This window comes from Dermacentor silvarum, chromosome 1 (genome assembly GCF_013339745.2).
Source record: "Dermacentor silvarum isolate Dsil-2018 chromosome 1, BIME_Dsil_1.4, whole genome shotgun sequence".
Taxonomy (NCBI): domain Eukaryota; kingdom Metazoa; phylum Arthropoda; class Arachnida; order Ixodida; family Ixodidae; genus Dermacentor; species Dermacentor silvarum.
The window spans coordinates 210,152,736-210,166,961 of record NC_051154.1 but is presented as its reverse complement, the minus strand read 5'-3'; the positions used below and the strand labels follow the sequence as shown (position 1 = coordinate 210,166,961).

Here is a 14,226-nt window from a genome sequence, read left to right as displayed (position 1 = left end):
GCGGAATGTCTTGCTCCTCAGGAGCGGTTACAGCGGCCCTCGGCCGCGGTTCCCGGTCAACGGAAAAACCTTCCCCGGACTACCAGATGGTTCTACCACAACTTCCTTCAGGTGCAAGTGTTTTGAACACTGTTTTTATTCACGGCGAAGTGAAAGCTCGGCCTTACCGTGTTGAGCATTTCAGGGATGCGCTTTCGCGACTCATGCTGCTGCCGTAAGTGGTGGCCCTCGGGGCTTATCAGATGAATCATGTGTGGGCCGTAACTTTTGCGAACGAGGCGGCCAAAAAGAAGATATTGGACGCAGAAGGATTCCTTGTCAAGGAACACCGTTGCGTGGTCATTGACCCGTGCAACCAGGGTGTCAGGCTCAAGCTCTTCTGGCTGCTGCATGGTGTTCCTGACGAAGACGTCAGAACAGCCTTGGCACCGTTTGGAAGAGTAACTGAAGTGACGAGGGAGAAGTGGAGGGTCCAGGGCTGCAACGACAAAGGAACCACGACACGGTCGGTGGTCCTGAAACTCAAGCCCGGAATGACAGCAGACGACCTACCACACCAACTTCGTGTTGCGGAAGACATGGCTCTCGTTATTGTCCCGGGCAGAGCACCCCTCTGCCTCCGGTGCCGTGGCACTGGACACATTCGACGAGAATGCCGGGTTCCACGTTGTGGGCTGTGTCGTCGCTTTGGCCACCGACGAGACCCAGTGCGTGAGAACGTACGCCAACGTTGCTGGCCCAGGCAGGAGCGAGGACTCGTCTGAGCTTCTCATGGATCAGGAGGACGCCGAAGAGGCCGCCAAAGGAGCAGCTGAAGGGGCGGTAGCTTCGTCTGCACCACTGGTTACGAAGACCGCAAAGGTGAACCTGAAGGGGATAGATGAAGGCAATGTGCCGGATTCGGCGCCTCCTCCGGCGAAGGTTCAAGTGACGCAAGCTGGTGCTGAGGCGACGGGCGCGTCTTCAGAAATCACGCCACCTCCGACCAAAGTGGCTGACGAGCCAGTCAGCGTCAGCGACGACATGGACCTGACTTCCGACGCTAAAGGCGCCGGAAAACGGTTGCGTGACGAGGTTGATGACCACAGCCGAGACACCGACGGTGTGGATACCGAAGGACCAGCACTGAAAACACCGACAGTCCGACGGTCGACGCTGAAGGTCAAGCCCAACGTGCCGCCAGACAGACGGCCGTCACATGCGCCGCCTCCGCCTTAGCGGAGGTAGTGCCCGGAAAGAACTTTCAGCCCCCGATCGTTGATCGGGAATGATTCTGTGAAGAAGTGGTTTGGCAGACGTCGCCTTCAAGGAGAGGGATATGTTCCCCAAGCATCAGTGTGAGAGCCGCAATATTTCCTCGAAAATTGTGAGTAGGGGCACACATTAATTGTAGCTAACGCAATGGCAGACGATATTAATATCACCACTCCGCTTCGTTTGGCGACATTAAAGGTTAGAGGGCTGTCACAGAGGCGAAGACAATGTCAGATAAGCCGCATGCTACTAGAAAAAGACATTGATTTGATGGCAGTCCAAGAAACAAATTTGAATCTGAGGAAAAAACGAATCGAATGGTTGAAATTTTCAGAACGAAGTACAACGTATGCGTTTGCCACGCGAATGGTACTTCTGGTGGCTGCCTTCTTTTTATTAGAAACAGTATTGAGATTACAGAGCAGCAAGTAACTTCATGTGAGGGAGGGCGTATGCTTATTTGTGATTTTTCTTTTTCTGGAATGCTTTGGCGGGCGGTGTGTGTATAGGCTCCTAATAATGCTCGTGAACGTGAAGAATTTTTTGTTTACCTGAGATCTTTCTTGGTGTGTGACAGGCACGTTCTAGTGTTTGGCGACTTTAATTGTGTGTGCCGGCCGATAGATAGATCGAAAAAGCTGCTCAGTCAAGATAAAAGCGCAACTGTTCTGCATGAAATTTTGTGTGAAGTTGATCTGGAGGATGTTGGAAGTGTTCTTGGTTCTGACAGTGATGTGCAATATACGCATTTTCAAGGAGACTGTCATTCGAGGTTAGACCGCATTTATGTGCCTTTTCATTTAGTTCCGTTCCTTTCTAGCTACAGTGTCGAATGCATCAGTTTCAGTGACCATTGCTTGGTAATGGTTACGATAGGTACAAAAAGCAAAGAGAAAAAATTTAATTGGCACTTATGGAAACTTAATGACAATCTTTTGCAGGATGAACTGTTTCTACAAAGAATAAAAGAGAAATTAGAAAATGTTCTCCTTGAAGATGCGGAAAATGTTGTAGAAGCTTGGGAACTGTTTAAATGCGATGCGAAAATAATTGCTTTAGAGAGAGCATGCGTGTTGCGGCACAAACAAAAGCAAGAGGAACGGCAAATACAGTGCATGTTAGCATACCTGTTGAACATGGAAAGAGGCGCGGCTGGCACATTTATAAACGATATCAAAGAACTTAAAGCGAAACTTGAAGTCGTCGACGAGGAAAGATATCGCGGCGCCGTTTTGAGAGCACGCGCAGAACGAGTATGGTTGGGTGAAACGCCCACCAAGCGAGCGCTCAGTGACGAGAGGAGACACGCGTTGAGCAAGGAGATAAAAGAAATAGTTTATCAAGGTCAGCTTACATACGACAAGGAAATGATAGAACGTGCTTTTGTGGACCACTATAGTACGCTGCTAAGCAAGAGAGCAAGCGATATCTCGGCGTTTAAAAGTGATTATTTGCCTCTGATGCCGAGAATTGATGGTGAACTTAAGGAAGCCCTTGAACGACCTATTTCTGTAGCAGAAATTGAAGAGGCTATCGATGACCTTAGTGCAAGAAAATCGCCTGGACCAGATGGACTTGGGGCAGCGATATATAAAATTTTCAAGGTTGAAGTAGCACAGGCTCTGTATCGCGTCATAACGAAGTGTTATGAACAAAAATGGACGCCTCCTTCCTTCCGACAGACACATGTGGTACTTATACCTAAAGTTACTGACCCCATAAAGCTTCAATCAGTAGAGGCCTACCGGCCAATAAGTCTAGCCAACATTGATTATAAAGTATTCATGAAGGTGCTCGCCCAACGCCTTCAGAGTGTAGTGAAATCCCTAGTAGGTACACATCAGACATGCGGTATTAGAGGTAGGACTATTTTTACAAATATACACACAGCACGAAGCATACTTGAATGCTGCGATTTGACGGAAGATCGTGTAGCCATGCTACAACTGGATTTAGCCAAAGCTTTTGACAGGGTGTCGCACGAAGTCCTGTTTCTCCTTCTTGAATAAGTGAATGTCGGAACAGTCATTTTGGACGGGGTGAAAATGGTTTATAATGGTTGTATAACAAACCTAATTATCAACAACAGACTCAGCAGACGAATTCCAGTACTGTCTAGCATAAAACAAGGGTGTCCGATCTCTGCCTTGCTTTTCGCTCTTTATTTAGCACCTTTCTGTCTAAAGATACTTCATAGCCATAGTATTCGCGGATACACGTTTTTTGGCAGAGAAATAAAAGTGTTAGCCTACGCTGACGACATAGCAGTGTTCTGTCGCGATAAGCAAAGCATTGCAGAAGTAGTGAAGGAAGCCCAATCTTTTTGTAGTGTTTCTGGTAGTGCCATAAGTTGGCCAAAGTGTCTAGGTTTTTGCATGGGAACTGGCAAGATACGCCAGAATTGTTTTGCAGAGTGCAGTGGAGTGTGTTACCTGCACGGTGTAAGATATATACTCTTTAGGTGGGGACCCTTCTCGGCTTGCTTGCGAGGCGAGATCGACCAGATAAAGTAGCAAAGGCGCGCGCCGATCGGTCAGGTGCCGGCAGCGGATACCTATCGGCGGTACGATGCAACTTCAAGACAGAAAAGGTTTTATCTAATGTTGCTATAGCAACCGGCGCTTCTGCGCCGCCGTATCTGCTCCGTCAAGGCGATGCCCTCTTCCCTCGCGCCCCTCACCACGGTGACCTACTTTCACGCGTCGCGCAACCATTTCGGATTTCCCGCGAATCGCCCGGTTGCTATAGCAACTGTAGATAAAACCTTTTCTGTCTTGAAGTTGCCTCGTACCGCCGATAGGTATCCGCTGCCGGCACCTGACCGATTGACGCGCGCTGTTGCTACTTTATCTGGTCGATCGCGCCTCGCGAGTGTCCCCACCTAAAGAGTATATATCTTACACCGTGGTTACCTGGCACTTATCTTGGGGTTCCACTCGGCAACTACCGAGAGCCAGTAGAATACTGGACGAATGAGAGGGACAGAATGAAAGAACAAACTAACAAATGGGGAGGCCACAACTTTTCGATGTTTGCAAGAGCCAAAGTGTGTAATATGTTTTTAGTAGCTAAAGTGTTTTACGTCTTGCAGGTGCTATGCATGAGCCGATCTTCAGTTCAAAAAATACACAGAGTGTTTGCGGAATTTATTTGGGGTTCAGTATGGGAACGCATGAGCAGATTTAATTTGTTTCACTCTTTGCGCAACGGCGGACTCAGTTTAACTCATTTGTTTTTCAAGCAACTTGTGTCGAGATTTGTTTTCTTTCGAGACCAAACTGATGGGTTTCTGCGCACGGTGATCCAAGTGAGGTTACGTGACGCTTTGCCCGATTTTGTTGTATCGTCGCACGCAGTCAAACCGATGGCACTAAAAGGCTATCTGCGTGAAGTTATCACGGCGATTCGTCTTCTAAATGCGAGATTTTCCAGGGAGTACTTGTTTGAAGTGTCACGAAAAAAATTATATAAGGATCTTGTTGACGTTTTTGTACCTATGCCAGTGTATCGTTCTATGTACAACTTAGGGCCTGAACGTGATGTTCTCAAATAAGTAAGGAATATGCCTGTAAGAGCTAACACAAAATCCTTCTTTTTCAAGCTCCACACTGACACACTGCCGGTTAAGCCATGGCTAAGGAGCAAGGGTTTGTTTGTCCCATGGTCTGTCAATTGCCTTATATGCAATAAGGAAGAAACAATTGAACATATTTTTCTTGACTGCCACGATGCCCGCTTTCTTTGGGACATTCTGCAGCGAACTTTAAAAAAGGAGCTCCCGATTAGTGCTTTTGGAATAAGGTTCTTGCCATGCGGAGAACCTGACGGTGTGCCGGCGGACATGTTAATGTTATTGTGTATGCAAAGCGTATGGAGAACTCGAATGGCTGTACACAATGCTGATGTACATGCGAGGTCAGCCAGACACTATTTTGTTGAAAATGTTGTTTACACACGGGAAGTGTTGAAAATGCAAAGTGACCCACCGGAATGGCTTCAAGTGTTGGACAGTTTGGCTTCGTTGAAGCCATTTTAACATGACGCTACAGTCTTTTAACGACTGGTCATTTTAATCTTGCATTTATTTGACATGTTGTTTTTGTGTATTTGCCAAGTCGGTAACAAAAAAAAAAAGGCTCGTTGGTCTAGGGGTATGATTCTCGCTTAGGGTGCGAGAAGTCCCGGGTTCAAATCCCGGACGAGCCCACTCATTTTTTATGTTCCTTGTCACAGTCAGTTGGAAGGTGGTCAAATATATTTAACAAAAGAAAATTTATTCACATTTGCCTTTTCTTTTTTTTTTTTTGCTTCCTTTCGCTCGTAGTCCAGATGTGATGAAAGGCGCTCATTGTTCTCCATTTTTGCAAGCAGCCAATATATTACGAAAGTGCAAACATGCCACAGAGTTCAAGCGTGTTCGGCTCGTTGGTCTAGGGGTATGATTCTCGCTTTGGGTGCGAGAGGTCCCGGGTTCAAATCCCGGACGAGCCCACTCATTTTTTATTTTCCTTGTCACAGTCAGTTGGAAGGTGGTCAAATATATTTAACAAAAGAAAATTTATTCACATTTGCCTTTTCTTTTTTTTTGCTTCCTTTCGCTCGTAGTCCAGATGTGATGAAAGGCGCTCATTGTTCTCCATTTTTGCAAGCAGCCAATATATTACGAAAGTGCAAACATGCAACAGAGTTTAAGCGTGTTCGGCTCGTTGGTCTAGGGGTATGATTCTCGCTTAGGGTGCGAGAGGTCCCGGGTTCAAATCCCGGACGAGCCCACTCATTTTTTATTTTCCTTGTCACAGTCAGTTGGAAGGTGGTCAAATATATTTAACAAAAGAAAATTTATTCACATTTGCCTTTTCTTTTTTTTTTTTGCTTCCTTTCGCTCGTAGTCCAGATGTGATGAAAGGCGCTCATTGTTCTCCATTTTTGCAAGCAGCCAATATATTACGAAAGTGCAAACATGCAACAGAGTTCAAGCGTGTTCGGCTCGTTGGTCTAGGGGTATGATTCTCGCTTAGGGTGCGAGAGGTCCCGGGTTCAAATCCCGGACGAGCCCACTCATTTTTTATTTTCCTTGTCACAGTCAGTTGGAAGGTGGTCAAATATATTTAACAAAAGAAAATTTATTCACATTTGCCTTTTCTTTTTTTGCTTCCTTTCGCTCGTAGTCCAGATGTGATGAAAGGCGCTCATTGTTCTCCATTTTTGCAAGCAGCCAATATATTACGAAAGTGCAAACATGCAACAGAGTTTAAGCGTGTTCGGCTCGTTGGTCTAGGGGTATGATTCTCGCTTAGGGTGCGAGAGGTCCCGGGTTCAAATCCCGGACGAGCCCACTCATTTTTTATTTTCCTTGTCACAGTCAGTTGGAAGGTGGTCAAATATATTTAACAAAAGAAAATTTATTCACATTTGCATTTTCTTTTTTTTGCTTCCTTTCGCTCGTAGTCCAGATGTGATGAAAGGCGCTCATTGTTCTCCATTTTTGCAAGCAGCCAATATATTACGAAAGTGCAAACATGCAACAGAGTTTAAGCGTGTTCGGCTCGTTGGTCTAGGGGTATGATTCTCGCTTAGGGTGCGAGAGGTCCCGGGTTCAAATCCCGGACGAGCCCACTCATTTTTTATTTTCTTTGTCACAGTCAGTTGGAAGGTGGTCAAATATATTTAACAAAAGAAAATTTATTCACATTTGCCTTTTCTTTTTTTTTTGCTTCATTTTCGCTCGTAGTCCAGATGTGATGAAAGGCGCTCATTGTTCTCCATTTTTGCAAGCAGCCAATATATTACGAAAGTGCAAACATGCAACAGAGTTTAAGCGTGTTCGGCTCGTTGGTCTAGGGGTATGATTCTCGCTTAGGGTGCGAGAGGTCCCGGGTTCAAATCCCGGACGAGCCCACTCATTTTTTATTTTCTTTGTCACAGTCAGTTGGAAGGTGGTCAAATATATTTAACAAAAGAATATTTATTCACATTTGCCTTTTCTTTTTTTTTTGCTTCATTTTCGCTCGTAGTCCAGATGTGATGAAAGGCGCTCATTGTTCTCCATTTTTGCAAGCAGCCAATATATTACGAAAGTGCAAACATGCAACAGAGTTTAAGCGTGTTCGGCTCGTTGGTCTAGGGGTATGATTCTCGCTTAGGGTGCGAGAGGTCCCGGGTTCAAATCCCGGACGAGCCCACTCCTTTTTTATTTTCCTTGTCACAGTCAGTTGGAAGGTGGTCAAATATATTTAACAAAAGAAAATTTATTCACATTTGCCTTTTTTTTTTTGCTTCCTTTCGCTCGTAGTCCAGATGTGATGAAAGGCGCTCATTGTTCTCCATTTTTGCAAGCAGCCAATATATTACGAAAGTGCAAACATGCAACAGAGTTTAAGCGTGTTCGGCTCGTTGGTCTAGGGGTATGATTCTCGCTTAGGGTGCGAGAGGTCCCGGGTTCAAATCCCGGACGAGCCCACTCATTTTTTATTTTCCTTGTCACAGTCAGTTGGAAGGTGGTCAAATATATTTAACAAAAGAAAATTTATTCACATTTGCATTTTCTTTTTTTACTTCCTTTCGCTCGTAGTCCAGATGTGATGAAAGGCGCTCATTGTTCTCCATTTTTGCAAGCAGCCAATATATTACGAAAGTGCAAACATGCAACAGAGTTTAAGCGTGTTCGGCTCGTTGGTCTAGGGGTATGATTCTCGCTTAGGGTGCGAGAGGTCCCGGGTTCAAATCCCGGACGAGCCCACTCATTTTTTATTTTCTTTGTCACAGTCAGTTGGAAGGTGGTCAAATATATTTAACAAAAGAAAATTTATTCACATTTGCCTTTTCTTTTTTTTTGCTTCATTTTCGCTCGTAGTCCAGATGTGATGAAAGGCGCTCATTGTTCTCCATTTTTGCAAGCAGCCAATATATTACGAAAGTGCAAACATGCAACAGAGTTTAAGCGTGTTCGGCTCGTTGGTCTAGGGGTATGATTCTCGCTTAGGGTGCGAGAGGTCCCGGGTTCAAATCCCGCACGAGCCCACTCATTTTTTATTTTCCTTGTCACAGTCAGTTGGAAGGTGGTCAAATATATTTAAGAAAAGAAAATTTATTCACATTTGCCTTTTCTTTTTTGCTTCCTTTCGCTCGTAGTCCAGATGTGATGAAAGGCGCTCATTGTTCTCCATTTTTGCAAGCAGCCAATATATTACGAAAGCGCAAACATGCAACAGAGTTTAAGCGTGTTCGGCTCGTTGGTCTAGGGCAGTCTGCTTCCGGCAGCCGAGCTGAACGGCCAGCAGAGTCATGGGCTCCAATGGAGCGGCGACAGCGGCCCTAGTTGGCCGCGGAAACAGGGTGAACTGCGAAGACGACACAGGCTATCAGATTATTTTGCCTCCCCTGCCAAAAGGACGCGTGGTGTTGAACACCGTATTTTTGCACGGTGACGTGCGAGCCAGACCCTACAGAGCTGAGGATTTTCGGGACGCTCTCGGCCCAACAGGACTGCTGCCGGAGGTGCTTGCGCTTGGGGCTTACCAGATCAACCACGTCTGGGCGGTGACCATGAACAACGCCGACGCCACGAAATGGCTGCTGGACGTCAAGGAGCTCAAGGTAAAGGGGCGGCGCTGCATCGTGGTTGACCCCCAAGACGAGCAGGTACGGCTGCGTCTTCATTGGCTAATACATGGTGTGGCTGATGAAGATGTAAGAACGGCGCTGGCGGCCTTTGGAAAGGTCGTTCAGGTCACCCGAGAGCGATGGCGGGTACAAGGAATCAGCGACAAGGGGACGACTACCCGCTCCGTGTTGCTCAAGCTCAAGAGCGGCGTGAAGCTGGAAGACCTCCCGCACCAAATCAGGGTCGCAGGTGAACTGGCACTTGTTGTCGTGCCTGGCCGCCTAATGCAGTGCTTGCGCTGCCAAGGCTCTGGTCATGTACAGGGTCGTCCACTCTTGGGGTGAACACGGCTCCGCGTGGCCGCGCTCCGCGCAGCGCCGGTGCCTCCGGCGCGGCCGCGCATCGAAGCAAATCGGCGCAGGCGCACAGGGGCCTAGGGGAGGTGCTTCGCGTCGTCTGCTGTAACGCTTGCGCGCGCCGCTGTGTCCTTGCAGTGGAATACACGGCGCTAAACGCAGGCGGCCGAGCGCCCGAGGTGGCGTCGCGGGAACGCGCGCTTCACTAACTGCATCATTTTCCGGCTGGTTTTGTCTACAGCTTGTGAACAGCCTGCTTAATCAATTTGCATAAACAGAAGCAAGCTTCTCAGCACATAAACGACCTTTTTTGTAATTGACAAGGGTAAACGAACAAAGTTATTGCTTGCGCGCTGTTTATTAGGCCGGGCCCACTTCATTTTACTGCCACAACTACTGGTGCCGTGAATCCGGAGAAGCCCACCAGGCGCGCTTTTCACGATTTGTGTCATGACGTGATGAGACTAGCGCTCTGTTTCCTGCATCTCATGATGCTATAGCGGATTTGGGTAATTGACACCAGCCATAAATTTCGCAGAAAATTAGAGAGCGATTGTTCAATCGTGCTTATATATTTGATCATTTTTGTAATTGATTCTACCACTAAGGCCGGCAAAAAAGAATGACAGTAACTAAGGGGTGGCATCCGCTGCTCTGTTATGGCCGCGTTAATGCCGCTTGTAGGTAGGCGTGGATCGCTTCACGTAATGTAGGAAACTGATCTGGCGGTAATTTTACGCCCAATTTTCATCTTTCTAAATAAATAAAAAATACAGTTTATTTTTGTTGTCAGACTGCAAGTAATATCGCCAAGCGGTGCCGGTCCTTTGACGCATACATTGCGCGGGAAGTCGCGTTCTCAATTAAAGGGATCGTTTGATAGCATGGATGAGTTTGATAGCATGATGTTTGATAGCATGGATGAGCTCGTGTAAAATAGGTGGCGCGGACTTTCCTTATTTATTCACTTTTTTTTTTTCGTATCCTTGGAGTCAGTGCACGCAGCATTCGAATGCTGTTTCTGTTCATTTTGAATAGGTGGTTGGAGTGGGAAATCTATAATCGACGTGCCAGTTTTCCAGCTTACATCACGTCTTTCCGGGTAATTAGGTCGTTATTCGCTTCCACTTTATTTCACCATTACCTCGAAATTGGTCAAATGCATATTCTCACTAAAATTTAATAATTTGGTAATTGTGGGGTATACGTGCCGAAGCGAGACATGGCCTCTGCGCTATATACGCCATAGAGGTGGACAGCGTATAAATTTGCTATGATGAATTTATTTATATTTATTGTGAGGTGGGAGAGGGGGGGGAGGTAGGCTGAGTGGGTGAAACCTAATTAAGAATACCGTCAAAGGAACGCCAGGAGCGCACAAGCCATGCTGCTGCCGTCGTGGGGAAGTAGCCAGCTCGTGCGTCGTGCGAAAGCGGCCAAGATTACTTAAGCGGTGGTCATGACTCCGGCCCGGTGTCCTCTGTCGACCGCCTGCTGGTGGTCGGCAAACGGGGTGGTCATTCGCTAAAGCCAAGCCCGGCCCGACCTAGATGGCTGCGGTCGGGCCATCTACTCTTTCACTGGCCATGGGCGTCAGCCCGATTCCGCCGTGCACATTCTTTTTGCTTTGGTCATGCTACCATATCTAATCAGCTTACGATGCTGATATGCTGCTGCCAACGCCTGCTCAATTAAGTGACTGGTCGCTCACAAGTGACAGATTCTGGGATGACTCGTTAAAGGGAGACAACAGATGTGTTTTCATTGAACGCATTTCTGTCGGCTCGCATGAACATCACGTTATCAGCTTTCAAAAATGGATTGCTTTTTATTCGATTTCTGGGTGCCATGGCATCTCGCCGATAAAAACGCTTTCACAAACATGATCAAATATATAAGCACGATTAAGCACGATTGAACAATCGCTCTCTAATTCTCTGCGAAATTTATGGCTGGTGTCAATTAACCAAATCCGGTGCAGCATCCAGAGATGCAGGAAACAGCGCGCTAGTCTCATCACGTCATGACACAAATCGTGAAAAGCGCACCTGATGGGCTTCTCTGGATGCACGGCACCAATAGTTGTGGCAGTAAAATAAAATGGGCCTGGCCTAATAAAGAGCGCGCAAGCAATAACTTAGTTCGTTTACCCTCGTCAATTACAAAAAAAGTCGTTTATGTGCTGAGAATCTTGCTTCTGTTTATGCAAATTGATTAAGCGGGCTGTTGACAAGCTGTAGACAAAACCAGCAGGAAAATGATGCCGTTAGTGAAGCGCGCGTTCCCGCGACGCCACCTCGGGCACTCGGCCGCCTGCGTTTAGCGCCGTGTATTCCACTGCAAAGCCAGAGCGGCGCGCGCCAGCGTTGTAGCAGACGACGCGAAGCACCTCCCCTAGGCCCCCGTGCGGCTGCGCCGATCTGCTTCGATGCGCGGCCGCGCCGGAGGCACCGGCGCTGCGCGGAGCGCGGCCACGCGGAGCCGTGTTCACCCCAAGAGTGGACGACCCTGTACGTCGGGAGTGCAAGGTCCCTCGGTGCTCGCAATGCCGCAGGTTTGGCCACTCGGAAGACCAGTGCATACGCACGTACGCTTCTGCGACCGGGCCGGCCGAGGGTGACGACGCCGCGCAGTTGCTGATGGATGTGGCCGAGGCCGAGGACGCGGCAAAAGGGGCAGGAGACCAGGCAACCCCAAGTGCGGCAGCCTGTTCGCTTGCACCGGCTGTCGAGGCGGTGGCACCAGTGGACAACAAGGCTACCGATGGAGGGGCAGAAGATACAATGGACAAGACTACGGAAGAAAGCACAAGCAACTCAGCGGAAGCATGTGTGCCAATGCAGACAGTGGAAGACCCGTTGGAAAAGAACGACGCAACGGGCAGCAACGTCGGAGCCTCTGTCAAACGTCCTCTTGAACAGCCTGCAGGCAGCAACGCAGCGAACCAAGGGAGTAGCGAGGACGGGCCGCCTTCGAAGACATCTGTGGGCAGGCGCAGCAGCTACAAGCCACGTCCCAACATTAATACAGCGGAAAAAAAGACCGACAACAAGCCACCACCACTCTCCAGTGGCACCGGTCCACCGGGTGGACCTGGGGGCGTCTAGCGGAGAGCTAGACGCTAAAGGTAAGCACCATGCTCCGGGCCCAATCTCTTTTCACTAGACAGCCATGGCTACCAACCCGACGCTTAGATTGGCGACGCTAAACGTTCGAGGTCTGGCCGCCAAGCGAAAGCAGAGCCAAGTGTTCAGGCTCCTGGTGGACCATGACCTTGACGTGTTAGCAGTGCAAGAGACAAAAGTGGATGGTGACGAGGAGACACGGAGCATGGTGCAGCGGTTTACGTCGCGGTATTACGTGATAGTGAGCCACGCCATAGGGGCGTCGGCGGGTTGCCTATTGTTTGTCAAGAAATTATCGGGTCTCGTGGTGCAACGTATTTTTTCATGTTCATCCGGCCGGTTAGTTTCGTGCTATTTTGTATTGAGTGGACTTGAATGGCGTGTGGTGTGTATTTATGCGCCAAATGTGTCAGAAGATCGGTCGCTTTTTTTCTCAAAGTTAAATGAGCACATGTCTTCTGATAAGCATATGGTACTGTTAGGTGATTTTAATTGTGTTCTCAATGCCAGAGATAGGTCAAATCGAGGCCTAAAGAGCGATAAAGGTCGGGACATTTTGGCCGAGATAATTACTGAATCGGAATTGGAGGACGTGGCTGACTGCATGATGGGGACGCGAGATGTGCGTTTCACGCACTTTCAGGGAAACAGCCATGCGCGTTTAGATCGCATTTACGTGTCGCTTGCAGCAATACCGATGTGCAACAGTTACAATGTCTGTCCTATTTCCTTCACCGATCATTGTCTAGTTAAATGTGACATAGGAAGAAAGACAAAAGATTGCAGATTCTCTTGGGAACTGTGGAAAATGAATTCGAAACTGACCACTGATGAAAGTTTCGTAGCAGAGGTGTTGGAGTGTATCGCAGAAACTCTTCTGAACGGAGAAGGTAAATTTGCAGAACGATGGGAAGAGTTTAAACAGCGGATTAAAATGAAAGCCATCGATCGTACCGTCACACTAAATTATGAAGCAAAAAAGAAAGAAAAAGAACTGAGAACAACCTTGGAAAAGTTAACAGAACTGGAGTGCCAAGAGCCGGGAGCATTCAAAAGTGATATACGGAATATCAAACAGCAACTTGAACTGCATGACGAGGAGCGTTATCGCGGCGCGATTGTTCGTGCTAGAGCCGAGTCCTTTGCTGTGGGGGAGACACCCACAAAAAGGGCGCTTGGACTGGAAAAGGCGCAAGCACGACGCAATCAGATTGACGTGATCGAAGCGGGCGGTCACGAAGTTACAGGTACCGATAGCATAGCACGTGTGTTCTTTCAGCACTATGAGAATCTATTTGCACATAGGCAGGTAGACCTGGAACGCTTTAAAACGAAGTTTTTAGCACGCATGCCCCAACTGAGTGATGAAACCAAAGCTACATTAGAAGCGCCGATAACTGTTTTTGAAGTGGAACGCGCGATTGATAATTTGAATCCCGGCAAGTCGCCTGGCCCTGATGGGCTTTGCGCTGCGTGGTACAAGCGATTTAAAAAGGAATTGTCAGAAGTGCTCGTAGCAGTTTTCAACGAAGCGTACGAAGGAAAGGTATTACCACCGTCATTCAGTGAATCCCACACGGTGCTGATTCCGAAGTCAGAGGATGAGGTCAAGCTGAAGCAAGTAACATCATATAGACCAATAGCACTCACAAATGTGGACTACAAGGTTTTAATGAAAGTTCTAGCTGCCAGACTTCAGACAGTTATTAAAGACATAGTCGGTCCGCACCAAACATGTGGAATTAAGGGTCGCTCTATAGCTACGAATGTTCACAAGATGCGGTCCGTTCTAGAGTGTTGCGATTCCCTGGAAGCATGTGTGGCCGTACTCCAGTTGGACCTGGAGAAGGCATTTGATTGTGTAGCGCATGTTATTTTGTTTACCATA

At 47.8% G+C, this 14,226-nt stretch overlaps 11 non-coding genes across 11 annotated transcripts; all 11 read left to right on the top strand.

Moving 5' to 3' along the window:
• The first annotated feature begins 5,388 nt into the window (after positions 1-5,388).
• Trnap-agg (transfer RNA proline (anticodon AGG)) lies at positions 5,389-5,460 on the top strand. The gene has a single exon. It is a non-coding gene; the product is annotated as a tRNA-Pro (tRNA).
• A 213-nt stretch (positions 5,461-5,673) lies between these two features.
• On the top strand, positions 5,674-5,745 carry Trnap-ugg (transfer RNA proline (anticodon UGG)). Its single transcript has one exon. It is a non-coding gene; the product is annotated as a tRNA-Pro (tRNA).
• Positions 5,746-5,954: 209 nt separating this feature from the next.
• Positions 5,955-6,026, top strand: Trnap-agg (transfer RNA proline (anticodon AGG)). The gene has a single exon. It is a non-coding gene; the product is annotated as a tRNA-Pro (tRNA).
• A 212-nt stretch (positions 6,027-6,238) lies between these two features.
• Trnap-agg (transfer RNA proline (anticodon AGG)) lies at positions 6,239-6,310 on the top strand. The gene has a single exon. It is a non-coding gene; the product is annotated as a tRNA-Pro (tRNA).
• Positions 6,311-6,517: 207 nt separating this feature from the next.
• On the top strand, positions 6,518-6,589 carry Trnap-agg (transfer RNA proline (anticodon AGG)). Its single transcript has one exon. It is a non-coding gene; the product is annotated as a tRNA-Pro (tRNA).
• Positions 6,590-6,797: 208 nt separating this feature from the next.
• Trnap-agg (transfer RNA proline (anticodon AGG)) lies at positions 6,798-6,869 on the top strand. The gene has a single exon. It is a non-coding gene; the product is annotated as a tRNA-Pro (tRNA).
• A 211-nt stretch (positions 6,870-7,080) lies between these two features.
• Trnap-agg (transfer RNA proline (anticodon AGG)) lies at positions 7,081-7,152 on the top strand. The gene has a single exon. It is a non-coding gene; the product is annotated as a tRNA-Pro (tRNA).
• A 211-nt stretch (positions 7,153-7,363) lies between these two features.
• On the top strand, positions 7,364-7,435 carry Trnap-agg (transfer RNA proline (anticodon AGG)). Its single transcript has one exon. It is a non-coding gene; the product is annotated as a tRNA-Pro (tRNA).
• A 206-nt stretch (positions 7,436-7,641) lies between these two features.
• Positions 7,642-7,713, top strand: Trnap-agg (transfer RNA proline (anticodon AGG)). Its single transcript has one exon. It is a non-coding gene; the product is annotated as a tRNA-Pro (tRNA).
• Positions 7,714-7,920: 207 nt separating this feature from the next.
• Positions 7,921-7,992, top strand: Trnap-agg (transfer RNA proline (anticodon AGG)). The gene has a single exon. It is a non-coding gene; the product is annotated as a tRNA-Pro (tRNA).
• A 210-nt stretch (positions 7,993-8,202) lies between these two features.
• Positions 8,203-8,274, top strand: Trnap-agg (transfer RNA proline (anticodon AGG)). Its single transcript has one exon. It is a non-coding gene; the product is annotated as a tRNA-Pro (tRNA).
• The last annotated feature ends 5,952 nt before the right edge of the window (positions 8,275-14,226 follow it).